Source organism: Athene noctua, chromosome 2, assembly GCF_965140245.1.
Source record: "Athene noctua chromosome 2, bAthNoc1.hap1.1, whole genome shotgun sequence".
NCBI lineage: Eukaryota > Metazoa > Chordata > Aves > Strigiformes > Strigidae > Athene > Athene noctua.
Window position 1 is genome coordinate 15,159,797 of NC_134038.1, and position 5,442 is coordinate 15,165,238.

Sequence of the window (5,442 nt, forward strand, 5' to 3'; positions counted from 1 at the left end):
TTCTCTGTTCTGAAAATCATCGGAAGCTAGGCAAGCATTTGTGAGACATTTCATGTGTGCTTTCCCTGCTGTTCCCTAAGCATCTGTTTATAGCCACTGAGATGAATATTGGACGGTGGACTTTTGGTTCAACCCAATATAGTTGTTTTAATGAGCACCTTTGCAGCTCTCAAAGAGCACTAGAGATCCGTTGATGGCAAAGGGAGAAAAACAGAATGTGCCTTCATTTCATTCATGGAATGGGCCAGGGAGAGAGGACACCTTAGGACTGTAAACACTACAGCTTTGCCTTGCTTGCTGTAAATTTGGAATACACGCATTTAATCGGAATACTTGCAAACACCCTCTAATTCCACTCATACTGCAAACATACAAAGTACAGATTCACAGAGCTGGAAACAAAAAGGGAATTGAAACAACCATCTCATCTGACCTTTAGGACAAAGAATTTGCACAGTATTTTTATCAAGTACTTATCACATGACTGAACGAAAGACAATTTCAAGAGAATGCTATTGTACATTGCAGACCATTCTTGGGTAAGCCTTCAGCTCCATCACCTGGGTTGGGCTGATTCAGCCATTCACCACTGCTAAAAGAGGATACGCTGTTCTCTACTCCAGCAGCACAATCTGCAATGTGTCTTATGCTAGTTTTCCCACATTTAGGACCTCTGCTTGCTGCAATTCAATTCACTAAACAGGCAGGAGAGTACCAGGAAGCGGAGAGTTTCTTCTGGACTAGCAAGCAGAGCTGTGCAGATGGCTGTAGGGTCCAATGAGCAAGCACCAGAGCTGGCACAGAGGTGGAGTGGGCCTGGGCATCTGGGAGGAGAAACAAAATAGGAGGAAGAGAGAGAGGAAAAGGGGGAAGAAATCTTTGGGCAGCAGCAAGCTATCGGCTTGACTCAGGGTACTTGTGGAACTGCAGCCTGAAATGCCTATCTTTCCTTGCATAGTCTTGCAACTCAGAATGTGCAGGCCAGTGCAATTTCCTGTGCTGAATTTTTTAATGATTATACATGGCCATGTTTGCACACTGATATCCCATCTGTAATTTGTTCCACATGTTCACACTGAAATTTCTTACTGTTACAGTGTGCCTAAGAGGAGGGAATTGGGTATCAGTCACTTCATGCCTGCTGTCACCCAAAAATAGTTAATTTGCACACCCCAAAGGGTCATGTTTCAGTCAAAAGCCAGTAATCAGCTACATAAAATAACGTTTAGATGTTTGTATCTTGTTTGTTTTGAATGTACAGACTACTATAGAACATGAGGTCTAGCAAAATATTAAATTTTCTTGACTCTTCCTCCCAGGGGACACTGGCCACCAAGACTAAGATGCTCCTCTGAGAGGGGGGACAGCATGTGCAGAGCCTGAAATCCTGACAGCAAGAGAGAGAGAGAGAGAGATCTCTCTGAGGTAACCTCTGGGAAGTGGATTGACTGCTTTTTTATAAATATAGGATCAACTTCAGGAGCTGGTGTCTGTTTTAGATATAAATACATACTTGCATTTTACTTTAGGATGTCTGGAGTTAAAGGAGATGAAGGTAGCTAGTGGAGAGTAAAGCATTACTCAGCCAAGAGCATGACAGATCTTTGAGCTGGAGCCCTGGGACACTTTAAAACTCATCCTCCACAACATCAAGAGAGTAAGAAGAGTCCCATAGGTCTAGTGTAGAGTTGGTGCCACAGGCATGAGGGGAAGCTCAAGTGTCTTCCAGTGACTTTTGATGATGCTGGAGGCTCTCTGGCATGCAGTAAGGTATTAGGCTATACATTTGAACCCCCAAGGTCATGATGCTCTGTGGAACATCATGCATGAATAGGGCCATTGTATTACAGTCCTGGTTTTAGAAAACTTTCTAGTAATTCCTATAAACTTTCTTATCTCACTGAGTAAATGTTCAAGTGGTGAAACGCTAGATGTTTACACAGCAAAATAAGAATATTACCTTCACCACTTTAAAGAATATTGCATCTGTGGCCTACATTTTGACTTGATAAATTAAACTGAAATTTGATAAATTAGTTTATTCTCACTAATTAATTTTCCACAAGTTTATTTTAGCATGAGACATTCACATGAAAAATTTACCGATATTTATGTGTGTACTTCTCATTTCTCATATAGCATTGTTCCTGAGTCCCCTATAAAGTTGTTTGTCTTTCCCCTGCTGGGATGACTAGAGCTTTGGAAACAGGAAAATGACAGACAAATCATTAAGGCATTGATCACCTCATGCAAAAGATGGTGAAGTACTTCAGGGAGAAAATGCATTAGCGGGTAAGCTGTTTGATGGGTTAACAGTTTTGTTTTTCCTAACATCTTTTGTATAAGAACCAGCATTATATAAACATCAAATTTAGAAATACTTGGTCTCTCTCTTACTAAGACAAATTAAAAATAGGGGGTTTTGGCTTTTCATTTAAGTAGCTCTTGCAACACTCACAGAAAATTAGCATTTTTTTTTTTCTATATTACCATGCTTATTTGCAAAGAGAGCTCACTTGTCTTTGTATTTCAACTGGTTCACTTCCTTAGCAAGAGGGGCCTGGCAAGGGGAACCAGAGGAACTACCAGGTATTGTCCAGTCTCCCCTCCTCTTTTCAGGCTATGTACAATAGTGTTTCCCATTCTTGGCAATGCACAGATTACATTCATTGCTGTTCATTTGCTGCTCGAAGTTTGAACAATTTGTCTGCTAGAAACCAGTCAGAAGAATCAGTGCTTGTGTGATTCCAAGGACTGAGTGCATCTGGCCAAGCTAATTTTAGTCTTGTGATAAACCACAGGAAAGGTTAGTAAGTTTTCAGAAAGAAAAAAAAACCCAACTGGTATGTTTTAAACTTCTCTTTTTCTATTATAACATCCAAGTTCCTGCAAAAGCCACCATGGTGAGATAACAGGAGGAATTTTTCATAATCTGCCCAACATTTCAGCAATAGAGACTCATATCTGTTTAGATTATTACATTTCATGCAGCACTGACCTGGTAATCATTATAATAGTGAGCTGAAGTGCAGAGAAAAAGGCATTTTGATCCTGAGATATGCAGAGACAATCTGAAAGGGGCTTTCTAAGCCTTTCCTTACTCAGCTTTTCCATTTTGTGTTAAATGTTCAAACACTCACTGGCCCAGAGACAGTGAGATTCTTGTGCAGACTGATGGCTAAAGCACAAGGAGGAGATGGGTACATGTTTTACTGCTTGCTCCTGTGAACAGATAAATATTTTTATGGAAGCAAACAGCTTCAATAATAAAAAATATCAGAAATTCACATCAGAACAGCAGACCCAATATCTCAAGTTGACAGTATGGTCTGTTAAACTGGCATTTTGTACTACCCAATGCCAGTGATGCCATTTGTTCTATACACTTGAGACCCTCTATTTATCTATTATACCTGGAACATTTTCTATTTTCTCTTATTTCATATATTCAGTAGTTTGTAAAATTTTCTAATTTTGAGCATCACAAATATATTTACCTGTCAAAAAGCACCTGTAAAACTGTCAGAAACCTTAATCTTTCAAGGTTCTGTATGTATTTTCAGTAGTTCTTTTTTGGTTTGTTTTTTTGTTTATTTTATTCTGCATTTAACTGATAGCATTTATGAACTCATTCAGACTGAGCTATGTCTACTCCATAGTCCAGGTCGTTTTCTGGGACTCTTACAGTATCCAGTTTAGTGCAGGAGCTGGGAGGTGTAAGTCAGCTGGGAAGTGTGACTAAGAGCTGAAAAGGAACTTCTTTCTAAACCACATCTCAAGTGTGAAGACAACACCTACTAGCTAAGTGGTAAAAGCCAGCTTAAGCTGTCCCCCAGCTATATCTGTGTTAATGCGCTCTGATGTCTGGTTGCAAGATCAGAAAATTTTGTTTAAACCACTGTGGCTTGAACTGCCGGTTTGACTCTGCACTGTAACCAGCCCTGAACACTCAGGCACTTTTTTTTTTTCTCCTTTTGGAGCCAGTACGTAAGAGCTGAGATTCAGTCTGAGACTCCGTTCCTTACTAATCCTTTGCTACCTATTCCTGCTGCTCAGCACGAGTTTCTGTTAACTGTTGCTCTTTCCATGCTGCCCGTGAAGGAGCACTCTGCCTGGCAACCTGGCTCCTTCTGCCCTGGAGAGACCACCGCAGCCAGGGTTTGGGGTAGGTGGGGGCTGCAAGCATGCAGCGTGCACGTATCTGTGGATATGTGGTTCTGGTGGCAGGAACAGATGCAAACAGTTTGACAGGATGCCAAACAGCTGCCGCCACAAGATACAGAACTGTACTGCTCTATGACCCATGAGGCTTTTAGTAAAGAAAAACAGTCTTTGTCAAACAGTACTCTACAAAGCAGAGGTTTCAGCGTTGTCTCTATCCCTAACCACATCACATCCTGTCGTTAGGTGAGGCTGTGCGACACACAGAGAAATCCCGGGGCCGAGGAACAGCCGCCAGCCAGCGAAGCTGCTCCTCCGGCTGACAGGCCCCTGGGCCGCAGGCAGGGCACAGTGCAGCTATGCCACCAGTGCTGCGAGACCTCAGCGACCCTACAAACCGATGGCATCGCTCAGCTCCGGTGGGATAATCACCACTGGCAGCTTCTCTGGCTCGCCTAACTCCTGTCTGTTTATGTCTGCATGATAAACCGTTTCCAGTAGATCTGCATTTAATCACGCCGCCACCCTGTGGTCCTTCCAAGAATTTAAGTATGAAAATGCCTGTTCGAAAACGGTTGTAAATTGATGCTTGACAAAATAAAAGACTGTTAAATTAAGCTAATGGTAATTCTATAAGGCAATAATATTTAGACAATATAATCTTTGCACAGGATTACAAATACAAACATACTTGACTCCATCATTAATTTCCCTCCACAATGAACACCAAAATAACTACCCAATCTAGTCAAAATGAAACATTAAAGTCAGTAAAATACTAGATAAGTCAATATTCTATTTTATGAAAGCACCTTGCAAGGAAGTGTTTGTTTGGGACCTCCTGGGTTCTCAGAATATTTATGGATCTCTTAGAGTGTTCAAGCAATGAGATAAACTCAGTGGAACATGCTTCTAAAATAAATCTGATGCCACATTGTGCTGATATATAGCAAAATGATCAGATATGACCAGTCTCTTTATTGAACCAAAGAGAAGGTATTTTTGGTGCTACAGAGAACCAGAATTCTTCATGCTGAAAGAGTTTTGCTGCAGATCTGCATCAGGGAAACTGGGTGCCAAAGGAACTGGGTGGAAGGAGGCACTAACAGACACAACTGGGATGAAGCAGAAACATAGCAACATTTTCTCATAAGAACAAATTTAGGTTTCTTGAAACATATTGCCAAGGGCTGAACTATAGTGGGAACAAAGTCTCAGCAGAGAAAAATGCATCTGAAAATCAGTCTGTAGTTGTGTCTCAGAAAAAAACTTCACCATGGT

The 5,442-nt window shown here is 41.2% G+C and overlaps 1 long non-coding RNA gene across 1 annotated transcript; it reads left to right on the forward strand.

The window, feature by feature from the left end:
• Positions 1–1,318: 1,318 nt before the first annotated feature.
• On the forward strand, positions 1,319–4,694 carry LOC141956779 (uncharacterized). Its single transcript, XR_012633015.1, has 3 exons — positions 1,319–1,425; positions 2,140–2,292; positions 4,408–4,694. It is a non-coding gene; the product is annotated as an uncharacterized LOC141956779 (long non-coding RNA).
• Positions 4,695–5,442: the final 748 nt, after the last annotated feature.